Source organism: Plodia interpunctella, chromosome 15 (assembly GCF_027563975.2).
Source record: "Plodia interpunctella isolate USDA-ARS_2022_Savannah chromosome 15, ilPloInte3.2, whole genome shotgun sequence".
Taxonomy (NCBI): Eukaryota; Metazoa; Arthropoda; class Insecta; order Lepidoptera; family Pyralidae; genus Plodia; species Plodia interpunctella.
Genome location: NC_071308.1, coordinates 278,383 through 296,699, shown reverse-complemented (window position 1 = coordinate 296,699; position 18,317 = coordinate 278,383). Strand labels below are relative to the sequence as shown.

General features: G+C 35.7%; 1 protein-coding gene across 2 annotated transcripts in view; it reads left to right on the top strand.

The window, feature by feature from the left end:
* LOC128676095 (lachesin-like) overlaps positions 1 to 18,317 on the top strand; it is a 260,345-nt gene that overhangs the window by 51,490 nt on the left and 190,538 nt on the right. For both annotated transcript variants that reach the window (XM_053756040.1, XM_053756039.2), the window contains one exon: positions 6,763 to 6,821. The gene's annotated coding sequence lies outside the window, so the exon portion shown is untranslated. The remainder of the gene's footprint in view (positions 1 to 6,762; positions 6,822 to 18,317) is intronic.

Here is an 18,317-nt window from a genome sequence, read left to right as displayed (position 1 = left end):
ATTCACACATCGACAAATTGAACTGTTTCACAAAAGTAATACAAAACTACACGTGAACAAACAATATGTAACCTAAACAAACACGTTCCAGCGAATTGATTTTCTTAGAATTAACCAGCCAAATTTAATACCCATGTTATATTACACTTTGCAATACTATGGTCCTGAGAGAGTAAGCTAGCTTTATATAGTTATATATCCTCTTTAGACATGCAGCGCTAAAGGCAAAGTCTAGACTGTAATTCCACACGCAAATTAATATAAATATATATATGTCTTAAATGTATGAAGTAAATGTATTATATACGAGTAAATTTATTTATATAACGCCGATTTGAATGAAAAATATTTTAAGATTTCAAAAAACTTTTATTAGTGAGATTATTAAATTAGGATTAGGGTTTAGCTATTAGTCAATTAAATTTGCAAGATTTTATATCATTTCTCACTTTTGATCAAATGATTGGTCGAATTTTAAGACTGTGCCAGTCGTTTACGTTTAGTCATAGTTGCGAATGTTTCCCGGCTGATCCATAATGCTAATATGCTAAGACGCTTGTACACATACATAACATAACTCGCTTGTAGCGCGTAAACTGCAAAATTGGTTACATGCCAGGATTAGATATCAATTTACATTGCTTGTGTCGCGGTGGATAAGCGATATTCCGTATTCCGTAGATAACTTTGTTAAGGAAAGCAGTTCTGTGTTGTCTGAAAACCAGTGCTATCTTGAGTAGAATATACACTGATATACTGGCCACGAATATCACTGCGGCACCTGATTTATAGTTATGTTCACTGTATACGAACACAAATGAAATCATTAATTTTAATGAAATCATTAAAATAAAGGTATTTTAGAGATTTCATTTTATTTTAAATTGTATGTTGCACACAACATACACTAGGAGTCAAACTAATAGATTTATTCATATCGAAAGACACATCTTTCGATATGAATAAATCTATTAGTTTGACTCCTAGTCTGTATGGGTGGATATATAATGATATTAATTAGAAATACTAAATATAAGTAATTTCTCGATAAAATTTTCTACTTTCAATTTTTTTGTGATAAATGTACTCGTAAGTAGACATTTTTGGTTTGGATTTTTTTAAACAATCTTCTTAAAATTTTGTATACATATGGAGAAAGATGTAGGAGTTTCCTAGATAGTGCAACATTAGTCAACAATACCTTTGTGTCTGTGACAAAATCTCTTGAGGTGGATCACTTGTGGTGATGTGGATAAATGGCATTTTCCACTCGATATTTTCCTCTTGCACAATAAGAAACAAATTTTTCCTTGCCTTTGCAGAGCATTATTGAATCACTCCACCGTAAAAACAGAACAATTTTGAACAACAAACATAAAATGTAAATAAAAATTGTACTTCCCAATTTGTGTATCCCCCGGCGAACATAACACCCAAATACGAGTATTGGACTCATCCGTAACTTCATCCCTTATAAGAATACCCGCAAAGGAGAAAATTTCGCCCCCGGGAGCGGCGCCCCGCACCCCCTTCACTCCGAAATGCGGCCCTGTCTTGATTAAAAATAAAATTACTTTGTTTTTCGCAAAATAAGCATATCATCTTTGTTGCCATCCAGTAATAGAGTGATAAGTTGTTCTGAAAACTTTTTGGAAATTTAAGAAATATCTAGATCGTACATAAATATGTCTAGATACCGTTTAAGAATGACAAAAATGATTTGATTACAAGAATTTAACTTGGAGCAAACCTTTTTAAAATTTCAATTAACAAACAACATTTTTTAACGATCTCTGTTGAGAAAAATAATTCAGATGAGAAAATGTGTCTAGCATTTTGTTTTGATAAAAATTAAAAAAAATACCCTGTAGTAGATATTTTGTAATGGCACAAAGTCACAGTAATGGCGAGTTGCACCAGTTAACTTTGACGTTGACGTTGACCTGCGCTGCTGACGTTTAAACGTATATGGCGTATTTTGCGTTTTTTGCGAAAGTTAAATTTAACGTCAAAATTGTCTGGTGCAACCCACCCTTAGGTTTACGTCTGAGGGGATCGGAATATTGGAGCCACTAATTTTGAACGACTCCCACAGCTTTCTTGAAATTTGCTTATAATATAATCTTTTTTCAGATCACTTTAATTTGAACCAAAATAGATTGCATCCATTCATAGATGAACTTTGATATTAAAATGTAGTAAAATATAACTTAGATATTTGAATTTTTTTTTCATTACAACGAATAGTTTCATAATTACGACCAGAAACTTTGAACATGCAAGAATTACGGATAGTCAACGTTCAAGTTCGTCAGGTTTAATTTCTGTGTCTTATAAAAAAAGCTATAAGGCATAAATAATAAATACTCTTGTCGATAAAGTCTAATGTTGATATACAATCAACCAGTAAGTTGATTGGAATATCAACGCATTCTCAAATTGTACAAACTAGTTTTAAACATTCACTTTTCGATATTAAATATCGTAGTAACACGACCCGAAAAGTCATTTATTGACCGAGCGACCGAAGCGAGGTCTACAATTCTACTTGGGGCCAAAATACATTTTTTGTATGTATGTTGCGATAACTTTCGAACCGTTAGTCTGATTTTGATGAAAATTAAAAGGTATGTACGATCTGTCAATAGAATTTTTAAATTAGTGGGGCATCAAATCGGTTAAGTCGGTTTTGAAATACTCTTAATTTTGTAAAAATTTATTGTGTCTAAGTTCGTGGCGAACAATTAATTGAAAAATATGCAAAAGGAAAAAAAGTAAAAAAAAAAAATTATTCATCCATTGTCACAAACGAGCATACAGAATGGCATCATGCCATAAAAAATCCTCTTTAGGAAAACAACCTCTGTTTGGAACGAAAAAGATTTATTCGTTATTTAAGCTCACAATACACAATATTCAGTAACTCATACGTGAATATATTCATATCCGAGCGATAAATCAGAGAAGCAGCGATGCGACCTTGTCGGGATGCACGGCACAAAGGGTGCAGGGGGTGCATATGACGGGGATCATTTTTCAACAATCTTTTAGGGAGGGAAAGAAAACTCCCTGAAGCAAGCCATCTCTATGATGATGTGTGAATTATGACGTGTGTTTTCTTTGGCTATCAAAAAAGAATTCTGTGTTTGATGGATAGATTGGATAGATTTGGCATTATATAATTAAATTTTTTTAGGGTTGTATAATTACAGAATTGTTGATATAAAATTTTTGTTGAAATAATGTTGAGATAATACTTTGATGAGGCTTCATACCCACACATTATACTGTGTTATTGAATTTGTATCTTACTTGAATTTGACGTGAAAAAGTGCCTAAAGATCTAATTTCTGAATAAATGATTTAATTTTGACTAACATTTTCACTACGTCACAAATAAGCAAATTTGATACATATTATGGTCATGTGCGATCTAAGCAAGCTCGATTATGATTGTATTATAAAATATCTGCAAATATATTGAGATAGTTATTTTTTGTTAAATTCATTACAAAGTTAAGGTATCTTTGATTTTGTCCTTTATTTTCTTTACGTTGTAAAGTTTTTGATTCGAATATATAATTCAAATATTTCTGTATAGAAACAGAAAAACGTCAGAACATTAATATACAGCGATAAAGTGTCAAACGCGATACACCCTCGATCAGAAAGGCGCCGTAATGACAGATGGTCTTGAAAAATATTTGCGCTCCCTTCAAAAACAAGGAGACACAGAAATAACTTTCCCAAGTAAATAATACATCAAAGGGCTAAGTGATTGATGCAAAGAGCGAGCAGGGGCGCAGGGGGGACTAACCATTAATCTTGGCGACCGGGGACGTAGCTCAAACAATGTTGGTAGGCCAACTTTTAAATTTTCATGTGCCATGTGCTTAAAACAAATATAGGTCATGCATAATGATAATGTTCTAGCGAAACCGATATTATTATTTTTTAATTTAAATAATTAAACGGTGCAAATGCGCCGGTCAAACAATTGTTTCTCTATTATTGTGTCTCGATTCTACGAGATCGACGGGTTAATGAGTCAAGACGAACATTGAACATTGTTTTGTAGGTGTACTTAGCAGATTTACCATTATGTGGTCCTACTGTTAATGTTGCTATGTCAAAACTCAGACAGCGTCGACGTGTCGTGGTACGGTCAAGACTTTTTCGGCATCGACATTACCTAGTGATATCGACGATGTTGTCCTACTGTTAATGTTGCTTTGCTATGGTAAGACCCTGCCGTAGTCGTCATATTCTGACCAGACTTGCCATTTTCTGCGCCCATCAAAATTAATTAAATTTAAGTTGGCGATATAACACATTTATTTCAGCATCATGCGACGACTAATACATAAACTCGGGTAACGCTAACGAATAATTTGCAGTTTTTTGCTTCCAAAATCAGAACCCTCAACCCTTTGATGTTGTCCTACTGTTACTGTTACTATGGTAAGACTCAGCCGCCGCCGTGGCCGTGTTGTGTCGCGGCCAAGACTTGCCATTTTTGGCGCCCATCGGCATTACCGTAATGGAGTTCCGATTCCACTAGGTTGGCAGCTGACCCACTTCATCAACTGCGTATCTTTAAACTTTTTACGATGTTGCAGATAGTCAGATTAAAAAAACAGACCAGTTATGGAATCAGTTCAATAAAGACTACATTGAATTGGCTCAATTTATTTTCAAATTACATTTTTATATTGAAATATTATTATATCAACAATCTATTATACATGATATGGGATTATAGCGAATATATTGCTCATTCTTTTTCCACAATATTTCCAAAAACAACCAATTATCAACATGACAAATATATGTCGTTGATTTGCTTGAAGTCGGCTTGTTTCAGAGCCAGTGACTTGTCACATCTGCTGTATTGCAATCACCAACGCCTGCTAAGTCGGATGACTGTCAATGCTTTGGGCTTAGCAACAGATTGATAGCTACTGAGACCTTCCAATTTGGCCTCATAGATTTCGAGCAGAGCAGCGGAATTCTAAATAAGTAAACTTGTATTTTAATACAAGACTTTTAATACAAGTTCTTTACGCACACTAAAACCAAATTAAACAAAATTTAACGGATTATGATTATGTCTAAAAGGTAAAAAAAAACATCAAATTGGAATCAAGTTAAAAATTATATTGGCTTGGGCACCGAAAATATATTTTTTTGAAATCAAGATTGAGTTGCACCGATACACTTTGCCCTTGACTGTGCACTTGAGTGCACCCTAAATGATAACAGATAAAATATTTCCTAGTATTACTTGCATGCTATAGACACTGGAGCATTAAGAAATCTATCAAAACGATATAAATTCCCTCGACGCGCACAAACCAAATCATTTTCAATATTCAAGGTCAATGCATATATTATTTAAAAGAAGTATGTAGGTATTTAAAATAATCAAATCTGAAATTTGGGTATATGTTTACAGCGATAAGGCCGCCATTTACACAATGTCTCCAAATAATTAGGACGTGTATGTGATTTTAAATTTTGTATTAATTTATACTAATGTACTACTTTGTCATACTATATCACCAATTTGTGCAAAAAGTATTATTGTGTTATACCTATTGGATATTATTATGTAGGTTCCAGTATAATGTAAATTTGAGTATACTCGTCTTACCTATAAAGCAGAAGAGCAGCATCAAAATCGGTCATGAAACCTGTATGCATTGCGTCATAATAATCAGGTGTAGAACCAGTCACTTGTCACATTAAGGTCGGTCGGATTAAGATCAGCAGCCGCTGTTCGTGCGACGACTGCCGTGGCAGGCTTAGCAACAGATTGATGACTGCGTTTCAATTTCAGCCTTTGAGTTCTGAACGCCGAACAGTTTCCGCTCGTAATTGCTAGCTTAGTACTAAGGTGACACAAACCTGAAATAAATTTCAGATTTGTTCAGTTTTTCGATCTCAAATAATATCCTAATCCTATCCTAACTAATATTATAAATACGAAAGTAACATAGGGTGCCTTTCATCACGGAAATTAAATGTTACCGTGGGAAATTTACGTGGGCGATGTCGCGGGCAAAAGCTAGTAATACATAAATATATTGTTTAAAATTTTCGGTTAAAGCAGAAATAACTCTAAATGTAGAAGTATTCCTGCCGTGATAAAAGTTTTTTTGACTATTTTTATTTTAATTCAATACCTAATGCATCCAACCAGAAAATTGAAAAAAATATTAACAAAGCTTTTGCAAGTATTGTTTGAATTTCCCCCGCTCGTTCGCGCGTCGGTTGTAAACAGCCGTCAATTTCACGTGGAATCGCCTATCGCGGGTCAGACGTGTGCCGACATCAAAGGAAACCATTTATTCCTGTAATGTGTGGGGAGCAAGGATACGATTGGAGAAAATACTTTTTTTATTCACATGAATTTGATACCTATTATGAAAAATGTAATGTGAGAAGTTGTAAACTGGATACGTATGGGTAGTTTTCGTCGCGAAATTCCCACAGGAGCGAAGCCTCGGGGCGCAGCTAGTCTTTTTATATTACGAACTTATTTTAAATTTACAAAAATACGTTTTATTCTTATACTTATTTCCAAGCATCCTTTGGTGTTTACTTTCTATATTTAAAAATTACGTGTTAAGATCTCAGTATGTTTAATAGATAAATAGTTTATCCAAAATCAAAATTATTGTTTTTACTACGACATAACAATCTTAATATTTTTATTGAACTTATTTGCCCTTTTTTATTTCACGTTTATATTTTTTACAGTCAAACGTGACCACTGGAACTTGGCAATCCGACTCCGAGCAACAAGACAAATAGATACAGTAAGTAAAATTGGACACTACCATATTAAAACTAAATAATCACAATAATTTATTGCAACTCCATAGCATTCCACGCTCCTGGGCGATGTCTCACTCCGATCGCGACAGTGAACCCTAGTACAATGTTTACGGGCGCCATTCTATCTTAGCTGTTGTGTTCCTGTTGCCTAAATGTGCCATTAGCAGCGAATACACGTTGCGAGCATAGTTAGCCGTTATTTAGGTGATGGACGTTTAGTTAAACTATGGTATTATACTGTATTTTAAGTTGAAGAACGAGCATGTACGATTTTGTAGCAAACAAAAGGGATTTTTTATCTAAAAAGCTGTCGACATACTTGATGGAAAGGGGTAACCGCAGCTTGTAAAATTGTATTTGTGTTCGACATATTGTTTAGGAAAAAGGATGTGAGTAGACACTCCCCGTTATTAAAAATTTTGTATCGTAGTCTCGAAGAAAATAATTCTGAAAGATTACCAATCCTCATGTGAGAGTTCTCGCTGCATATAACGCCAGAGGTAAAAAAGACAAAATATCGACTAAGGCATAACTAAATTCGAATCGTGAATTTTTCCACCTCAATTTCTCGACTGCGGCAAATATTTCAGACATTCATAACGAGATCCCACACTATCAGAGCTCCAGAGCTCACGTTCCGATCCGCAAAATACAGAAAAATGAAGTCAATTTTAAAGCCAATAACACACGAGAGTAATCAAAGGCGAAATCCCGCCATTACTAAAATAAACGTCGCAAATGTTTAGAAGACGCCGAGTAAATACGACCCCACCAATAAATAGAACTTAACGAACTCCAAGCGTGATCTTGTCCACGCGACATTGCACCAAAACCACGATAAATGTACCATCAAATAACTGTAAATTACACTGAAATAGATCATAATGACTGAGTAGTAAGAGCGTGGTGGAAATTTAAGAGCGTTTGAAAGGAAAACGATTGTTGTTTTGAGTCCATCCCTTACGTTCCCCCAGGCGTAAATTGGGTAGGAGCGAGTTGCCGCTTATAAAATAATAACTCGACCGACATAGCTGCAGTGCTGGTACACACAGTATGGTTCTTCTTCCGATGGGAAATATGACATTTTGTTGAGAAGTTAGCGATGATGATTAAGGTATTTTTACAAGTGGATTGGGTTTTATGAGAATATCATAGTACAGGTAAATGTAGGTATGCTCATATATTTTGATCGTGTTGACTTGCAAGTGTAATTTTTTACAAGTTACAAGTCAACAAAGTAATCCTATAAGGGTTCCGTTTTTAACTTTTGAGGTACAGAACCGTATAAAAGAGAAACCAGTTTAAACTGGATTATTACCGCCAGTGTCTTCTTGATTTTTTTCCCACTCACGTGTGGTCGGAACAGTATGTTAACTCCTTCATTGAACTCTGTCACTTGCCATTCCACTGGACGGTGCCTTCTTATTCTTCCTTCTTTGATGCAATTCATCCATTTCTTCTTGGATCCTCTATTTCTAATTATTTTCCTTCAGTGTACACTGCTCTTAATAAGCGCAGTTCGGGCCAGGCTAAGTTTAGAGGCGTTGGCAAGTCGTTGATAGAGAATAGGAGCTGTATATAGACTGTGCGACTCCCAGAGCCTCGACATAGCAGTCGTTTTCGAACGGGACGCAAAAACAAAGCTAATTCAAGAAGCTATATGAGCATTACGTATAATTTTGTTTGAAACAATTCATTCTGTGAGGAAAGTCAACAAATTGCATGTTACTAACGAATAATTTCCATATCAACTTAACATTATCAATGCTTGTGATATAAATAATTTTCAAAACTATTTTAGATTTGGCAATTAACTTTTTCAGGCGATACTCATTTCACGTAACGTCTCGTAGGTCTCAACTAGGTATGATGTTGCTAAATTCTACTAATATTATACCAACATTTTATTTCACTATTATCTATACTATTATTATAAAGAGCTGTAAGTGTTTTGTAAGTTTGTATGTTTGAGGATGATCGAGGCCCCCGATTTAAAAAATTCTTTCGTCATTAGAAAGGTCCATTATCCAAGATTGTTATAGGCTATATTTTGTCTCAAAATTCCCACGGGAGCGAAGCCCCGGGCATCATCTAGTTATTAATATTTTCGCAATATTTATTACATGGAATAACACAAAGGGTACTTTTATCCCGAAGTTTCTACAGGAGCAAAACCTCAAAGCGCAGCTAGTATAGAATATTTTTTGTTATTGCGATGTTTCCAAAACTGAGCAAAAATATATAAAATCTTTGCTCTCATATTCAAAAAATATCGTCGTAAATATAAATGGGGAGACCATCAAATTTCAATACCGACTTCATTCGCTGAAACAACATTACAACAGCTAACCTTTGGAACCCTCATTTCCTCCGGGATTTATATCCAGAGATCGAAAGGTCGAACCTCGATTTATAAACGAAACTAAGGTCATATTTATTGACTGGTGATGCGACGTGACTCTGCTTCGATATTTTCCGTTCGGGGGGCACGGCAGTGCTCCCGCAAGTCGAGCAAAAAAGTAGGCACAGCCGTACCATCCTTTTCTCGAAGCAATTCAGGCCAATTTCGAACCCCAATAACTTTGTTGTGGATAAAACAGGAAGCATTCATTTTCAGTAATTAAGGTATTATTGTATAAACACTGTAAATTTCAAATTTCATTCAATTTGAACTCACTCACTCACTGACCGATCATCAAAAGTCTAAGGCACTTCCAGCAGACATAGAAGCTTCAAATTTAGAATACAATTAGTGTTTAGTTGAATACAATTAATGTTCTAGATACACCAACAGCATTAATAACTTTGTAATCCCATATAGAAAATTACAAAGTTACATTTGCAGTTAATGAATCATTGTACCTGTATCATTATACAGGTACAATGATTTTCATGATGAATTTCATGGGCTGAACACACACCCTTTCCATTGGAAGGGTGTGTTCAGCCCATGAAATTGAACATTCCCATAGGTTTTTTTCATATTTCTACATATTTTAAGTTGAAATCTGAAAAAAAAAACTACTTTCCATACAAATTCGATTTATGACTACAAAAAGAAGTGAGATGCCATTAAAAACATGCTGTAAAAAACCCAAGTCTCGCAGTTCAGTTTTTCTACCGTAAAAAGTTGTGAGATCCATGTTACCAAGTCGATTAATTTATTTAGCCCCTTAAGGGACCTTCTGTCTTAAGTTATTACGCAAGTTATTATCATATCAATATGAAAAATCTTTTAGGTTTTAAATAAATAGATCGACTTGGCCATCGCATGAAAACACAATGTATCTTACAAGTAATACATATTATATTAGATTGTTTAGTCTATGGCGCCCCACGCGATTGAAACTCTCGTCTCCAAAACGAATGTGTAATTTTTCCAAGCGGCTCAACATGACATAATGAATTCCAACATGGCTCTGGGGGCATTTAACTTGTCAATAAACCGAGAAGTGGAGACGGGATCTAGTGCAACCAATTCACTAATATTTTTGTTCGCCATTTAAATTTCAGGACCATTAATATAATAATAATAACCCCCCCGAGGGTTCACCTTGTCGTGGTGGGGGGGCTTACAGGAAATGATAAGGACTAGGGGGCTTTATCATCAGAACCCAATAGGTGCACAGTACACCCGTACATGTTATGGAAGAACTTTTAAGCTTATGTCATCAAAGCCAATGCCATTTCCTAACCAACGAACCCAACTTTCCTCTCCTACTATCCACCTTTACCCATTTATAAATATGGAGAACAGTAATAAGAAGAAGTATAATTTGCGGCCGCTGCCCGGGGGTCGCCGGGGCGCACTTGGAGCCGATGCTGAGTGCCACAGTATGCGAACCATTGGCGACGGGGGGCTGAGCAGGCGGGCTCCCCTCGAACAATTGACTACAGCCGACACTCATCCACAATCGTCTCCTTCATCACCTTCATCTCTTTTTCCATCTCTTCCTTCTTCGCCACCATCTTATTTGAGTAGAGAACTTCCTTCGCCAACTTCACTTAATTCTATGTCATCTCTTCAACCCAGCTGGGATGTTGTGCGGGAGGCTACTCTGGCCAATTCACCTGCACCCGCCACAGCTGGTCCTCGAATACGCAAAAAATGGACCAATGATATGAATGAATTCATAATGCGTACTTATCTAACTATTACTTCTTTGGAAACTACCAATAAACGCAACTACTTACCAGCATTATACGAAAAATTTAGCCAACAATTTCCAGAGTTTCAAGTTAGTAGACAGCGTGTTGGAGATCAACGTAGAGCAATAACGCGTACAAAGCTATTATCGGATGAGAGAATTAATGAAATACGCCACGAAGTCGAACAATACTTAACAAATACACAACCCAGCACCTCACACCCGCCACCAACTACATCACAAACTGAAAGCCAACGAATGAGATGGCCAGATGAAGTAAATGAAACCATCATGACTACGTATTATACAATAACTGAGCTCGAAACAAATATCACGGGTTATAGGCAATGTTTACACCGAACAGTTATAGCAAAGCACCCAGAAATTAGTCACGTGTCGGAACAAAGAATAGCTGACCAACGAAGAGTAATAGTGAAGAACAAACTTTTAAGTGATGAGAAATTACAAGAAATTAGAGATAAAGTAGCTCGCGATGTTGTACTACACAACTCACATACAACTTTCCACACAAATGATAATGTCTTGACTAATACACTACCATCTTTATTTCATAACACTTCTATCTCAACCCATGATGAGCAAAGAGAACATTTAATAAACTCTACACAAGAAAACCAGTTACATAACACATTAGAAATAAACTATTACATGCCATCAGAATCCGAAGCTCTGCTAGATGAAACTTTTAAAACTGTATTTGACAAGTATATAGAAACTGATCCCTTAGATCGACCACAAATTCCTAAACAGAGACCCTCCAAAAAATTTGCAGCTATAGTATCAATACTAAACAATAATATACTTCCCAAATATATAACTACTGAATCGGATTTTCTAACACTGCAGACTGCTATTTATTCAGCAGCATATACTTCAGCAAAACTTAATGGTTCAAAAATAAGTGACACATCATTTAAACGAAAATTAGAGCATAATAAACCGAAATGGGAAAAACGATTAGAAGGAAAAATTAAAGATCTCAGGGTTAAAGCAGGAAGATTGACAGAATATATTAACGGAAACCGTGGCTGGGAACTTCAAAAACACATAGAAAAAATAAAACGAGATCATCTTATACATTCACAACACGAAAATCAGAACACAGAATTATCCCACTTCTTAGATACCATTAAGCAAAAAATTAATACAGCAGCTAGTCGATTACGAAGGTACAGACAGACAACAATAAGAAAACAACAGAATAAACAATTCACAACAAACGAAAAGAGCTTCTACAGGTTACTTTCACAACCACAAACCAGTGTGACCAAGGAGACCCCCCAACCAGAAGCACTTCACTCATTTTGGTCAAAAATCTGGGCAAACCCGGTCGAACATAAAGACAATAGTTGGATAGAAAAAGACAAGGAACACACTATAACTTCACAAGACATGGAATTTGAAAATATCCCTATAGAGACCTTGAAATTGGTTATTTCTAAAACACACAATTGGAAAGCTACTGGAACCGATAAAATACATAACTACTGGTATAAAAAACTTACTTTCATACATCCATTCTTACTAACACATATTAACCAATTTATACAATCACCAGATTCTATACCATTATATTTGACCCAAGGTATTACCTACATGCTACCTAAAGATGCAACAGACCCAACAAACCCAGCAAAATATCGTCCAATAACTTGTTTACAGACCCTTTATAAAATAATTACATCATGTATTAATGAAATCATTTATACACACATCCGAAATAATAATATTCTTTCAGAAGAGCAGAAGGGATGTTGTAGAGGTAGCCGAGGCTGCAAAGAACAGTTAATTATAGATGCCGTTGCAACTAAACAAGCATTAACCAGAAAACGAAGTATTTACTCTATGTTTATTGACTATAAAAAGGCATATGACACGGTACCTCACACATGGCTAGTTTATATTCTTAAACATTACAAAATACATCCTATCGTTATCAACTTTTTGAAATCCATAATGCAACACTGGAATACGAAACTAGTACTTACTAATAATAACATAACCATTGAGACTGAACCTATCAATATACGTAGAGGAATATTTCAAGGTGACGCACTAAGTCCACTTTGGTTCTGCCTGGCCTTAAACCCACTCTCCAACCTCCTTAAGGATAGTAATAAAGGTTTTGAGATAAAATCCAGTAACGTCAATCATACCTTGTCTCATTTAATGTACATGGACGACATTAAGCTATTTGCCAGTTCATTAGACGATATACATACTTTAGCACATATAACAGAAACATTCTCATCAGATATCCGAATGGAATTTGGAATTGATAAATGCAAAATTCAATCAGTATACAAAGGAAAAATAGAACACAATACTTACATACTACAAAATAAAGAACAAATAGACCCAGTTGACCAAACCGTAGGATACAAATATCTTGGCTACCAACAAACACAACAAATTCACCAAAAAGAAACCAAATTTAAGTTAACGAGTGATTTTCAGTCTAGACTCCATAAAATTTTCAATACCCATTTAAATGCCCGTAATACAATAAAAGCTATAAACACATTTGCTATCCCCATACTAACGTACTCCTTTGGTATCATTAACTGGTCTCAAAGTGATTTGAAGAACCTACAACGGAATATTAACACCCTTTTAACTAAATACCGGAAACATCACCCAAGATCTTGTATCCAAAGATTAACACTACCCAAATATGAAGGTGGGAGAGGGATTATTGACATACAAAACCTTCATAATAAACAAATAACAGCTCTACGGTCGTTCTTTTATCACAATACACAAACATCACCTTTAATAACGTCAATTATACAAGCTGACAACAGACTGACACCCCTTAATTTGAAAGACTCGTCTCCACAAAAGAAGGAAATAATCACCACAACACAACAGAAAATAGATACTTGGACCCAAAAATCTCTGCATGGCCGACATCGCCTCGATTTGATGAACCCTAATGTTGACAAGGCTGCGTCAAACGCCTGGCTCAAGCGAGGAGAGTTGTTCCCAGAGACGGAGGGTTTTATGTTGGCTATACAAGACCAAATCATAGATACTAAAAACTATAGGAAGCACATAATTAAAGACACCCAAAATGATAACTGCCGTCATTGCCACAGTAGTCCGGAAACCATCCAACACATAACAGGAGCATGTAGATCAATAACACAAACGGATTATAAACACCGACACGACCAGGTTGCGGCCATTATTCACCAGTATTTCGCAAGTAAATACGATTTAATAAAGGATAAAACTGCGTATTACAAATATTCACCTCAAACTGTTTTGGATTCCCCTAACTATAAATTGTATTGGGATAGAACTATAATAACAGATAAAACTATTCATCATAATAGACCAGACATAACATTACACGACAAACGAAACAAAACAGTTTATCTGATTGATATAGCCATTCCTAACACCCACAACCTCAGCTCCACGTATACAGATAAGTTGACCAAATATACTGATTTAGCAATAGAAATTAAAACACAATGGCGTGCAGGAATCGTTAAAACTATCCCTATAATAATTTCGTCCACTGGTGTCATACCCACATCCTTACACACTAGTCTCAATATATTAGATATACATCCATTAACTTTCACCCTACTACAAAAAGCAGTTATACTAAACACTTGTCGTATAGTTCGCAAATTTCTTTCTTCAGACTCTTAATTTCTTTCTTCTTTTCAATTGGTTACGTTTGGCCACGAGCTCGCGTATCCAATAAAACTCCTCAAAATTAATTTTGAGTGAAATATAAAAATACAAATAATAATAATAATAATAATAATATAATATCTTTATTCATCTCACACAATTTTTACAAGAGGTATTATCCTTAAAACTAAGAACAGTTTCCTTAATGCTAGAAATTGTGAGAGAATGGTGTCCGAGATAAGTTTCAAAGAAACTTGTAATACAGATCACCAAGAAACACACAAAGTTCGAGTAGAAAACTAAAGTATGCTAGTTTGGATAATGATTGACTAGTTGATGTGCCAGAACATATGAGAATCAAAACTTACTTAAACAAGAAAATATTTTAAGTTACTTTGTTACAAACTCGGTTATATAAGAACGAGGAGTAGTGTTGTGTGTGTGTGTGTGTGTGAGTGTGAGTGTGCGGACGGGGTGTATTTCGTGGATGTAGTGGTAAAAATAATAATAATAATGTTGAGTGTAGTAAATAGCTGAATAAATAGATGAAATAAATGAATAAAATAAATTAATGTATAACTATATGTTCAAACTTAGATCTTTGCAGTACAGAAAAACGAAAACATTGAGTTACAATTTGGAATTAAATTGAAGATCAGTCAGTATATTATTTTAATGGAGTAAGAAGCTTTTCAGTGTCATCATAATTAAGGGTTTTTAAATAGTTGGATACAGTACCCTTACAACTGTATTTTGGCAATGGGTAGATAGTTAGAGTTTTATTAAGATGGTTATAGAGAAATGGGCCAAGAAAAGGAAAGAAGTTATGCATACGAATGGTACGGAAAGCTTGGTTTTGACACACAATGTCTGCTCTACGGCGGTTCAAAAGGTCTCGATTAAACACTAGTTGGGAGTGTTGCAGAAGAATAATTTGGAGAATGAAAGTTTGTCTAACGGTCAAAACATCCCACTTCCTGTAAAGTTCTACAGTAGGATACAGGTAGGGTAAACCGAGTCCAACCTTAAGAAGCAACCGTTGTGTTCTCTCTAATTCAAGGATATGACATTTAGCGGCACCACCCCATGATTTAATACAATATTCTATTATAGACTGGCAAAGAGCATAATAAACCATTCGAACTGTTTTGAAGTCAGCTACGCGTCGCAGATTCCTAAATACATAAACCAGTTTACGCAGCCTGCCAACAAGGATGTCTATATGCGGTTTAAAATTAAGTGTCCGATCAACGATAACGCCTAAGTATTTGATGCCACAAGCTCTCTCTATCGCCGGACAGCAACACGAAGGTGATATACCAGCACACGAATGGGCTTTGATGGTGTATGAATCGTGGGGGAGGAAATCAGTTCTAAGTGCATGGGTTAAGAGTTTGGTTTTACTGACGTTAATAGTCAACGAATTAGCCTGTAGCCACGAACATACAGCATCAAATCCATTTTGGGCTTTAGTAAAAACATCCTGCCACGAAGAACCACTAAAAAAGAGAGCTGTATCATCGGCGTACGTTAAAATTTGACAGCCAGGTAATTGCAAATCGCACAGACCATTAATATAAACTAGAAACAGCGTGGGGCCAAGGACGCTGCCCTGGGGGACCCCATAAGTTACAGGTAGTTCATCACTGATCCACTGGCCTATCTTAACACGCTGCTTTCTGTTTGTTAGGTAGCTAGAGAATAGTTTTAACGCTAGACCTCTAACTCCCATCTGTTCTAGTTTGGTCAACCATTAATTTCTTATAGATACATACTAAACAATCTAATCATGCGATGGCCAAGTCGATCTGATCAAGAATATCTGATCACTCAGTTATTATCAGCCAACTGATAAATTAAAAGTTCTTAGGTCTCTCTCTTATCGAAGGTGATTTTCCTGACTGCATCCTCAGCCCAGTTGCCCGGGTCCATGGTCCGCTTAATATCACTTTGCGGCATATAGTGGATGAGTATGTTAAACTTTGGAATATAAGTAGCACACAACCCTAGAACTAACAGGCCCTCGTTTATAAAATCAAATGAAATAACCATGAAAATCGTTGTAAATACGTTCCAGAGCACAGCAAACAGGGGCAGCTAAATGGCCACAGAGGGAATACGACATATAAAGTTTTCAACGAGAATTTTCGCTCGTACACAGACTGTAGTGAATCTTTACCATAAATCGAGACTTGAGAAAGTAAGCACTGAAAATGAGTTATGTCCTGAGCGGCGTGTGGTACCTAAAATATCCGCCCTCCCGAGGATGTCGTATGAGGTGATCAAGGAATAAAAAGCATTAATAAGGTTACGGGAGGCTCCTATGACACGGCCGCTGCGCACACTAATCTCATAATTATTCGCTTGCACACTGAGTGAATTCACACGAGTAAGTTTATATATAATATGTTACAGAATGTACAGAATATTTAAGCTGCACTATCGCAATAGTTTGTAACTGTAATGGTAGTAGTAAGATGATGAAATAAATAAATAAAATTAATTAATGAAGCTTATAGACAACAAAAGCATTTTCAAAGAGCGTTGACGTACAGCAGGCGGTGGTTGTAAAATCACCGCAATTTTTTTTTATTTGGTTCATATTTTTACGTAGTCCCATTATTACATTAAATTTCCTATTTAGTTTAATCTGTTACTATTATTATTGCCATAGATAAAGCATTGTATTGAAGATTGCAGTGTTTTTATTCTTTTAACCCTGTACAAACAAACATTTGTGAAAACCAATGCTCATTTATTCCCTCGTCTAGCTGACGTTGTATTGAGGAATCATCGAGATATCTATCGATTATGCATGTACCCATCATAACTGCTTTACTCGGTAATAGCATAGTATGTATGGCACCGAAAATTTACAACAAAATTCCAAATCAATATAAAAGCTTAAATTTAAATCTATTTAAAAAGCACCTCAAGTCTTTATTAACTGATAAATGTTATTATACTTTAAATGATTTCTTTAATGATAGACTCGGATAGAATTTAGGGCTAGTATAAGTACTTACATTATAATTCTTTTTATGTTTTGAATTTGTAGTGGATAGCATGCTCCTCTTTATTTATTTATATTTGCATACCTATATTCGGTAAAACGTGTAGGTCTAATTCATTATGACTATTTGTACTCATGTTATTGGCAAATAAATGTTTTCTTTCTTTCTTTCTCTATGCATATTTTTTCTCATTTAAGCTCATGCTTCGCTTAAGAACCGGCTTATAGGAGCAAAGAGTATATTTTGTAGGCTGCGCAATAAGATTTTAAAAGCAATATAGGCAATAAAAGCTGGTTTATGGAGCAATGACGTCATTATCCAGGCTGTCGTATATCGAGCTCCATCGCAATTGTCCAGATTAGGCAGCGGCCATTACCGGCGTCGTAAACCGAGCAAGGGATTTATGGCGCGCCGCGACCTACTTCTACGAACGCTGGGAGCGAGATGTTGCACTGAATTTGTAACGTTTCGCCAATTCGCCTTGAAGAGATGAATATTGTATGTTAACTAGCTGTGTGCCACCCTATCGTGAGAATTTAGTAACATCTCTGTTTCCCTCTCTTTTTCTCGTGTATCTAAGTTTCATCCGGGGCAGTGACACCACGAAGCATGAGGTCAGCGTGAAAAGAAAACTTTAAACTTTAGA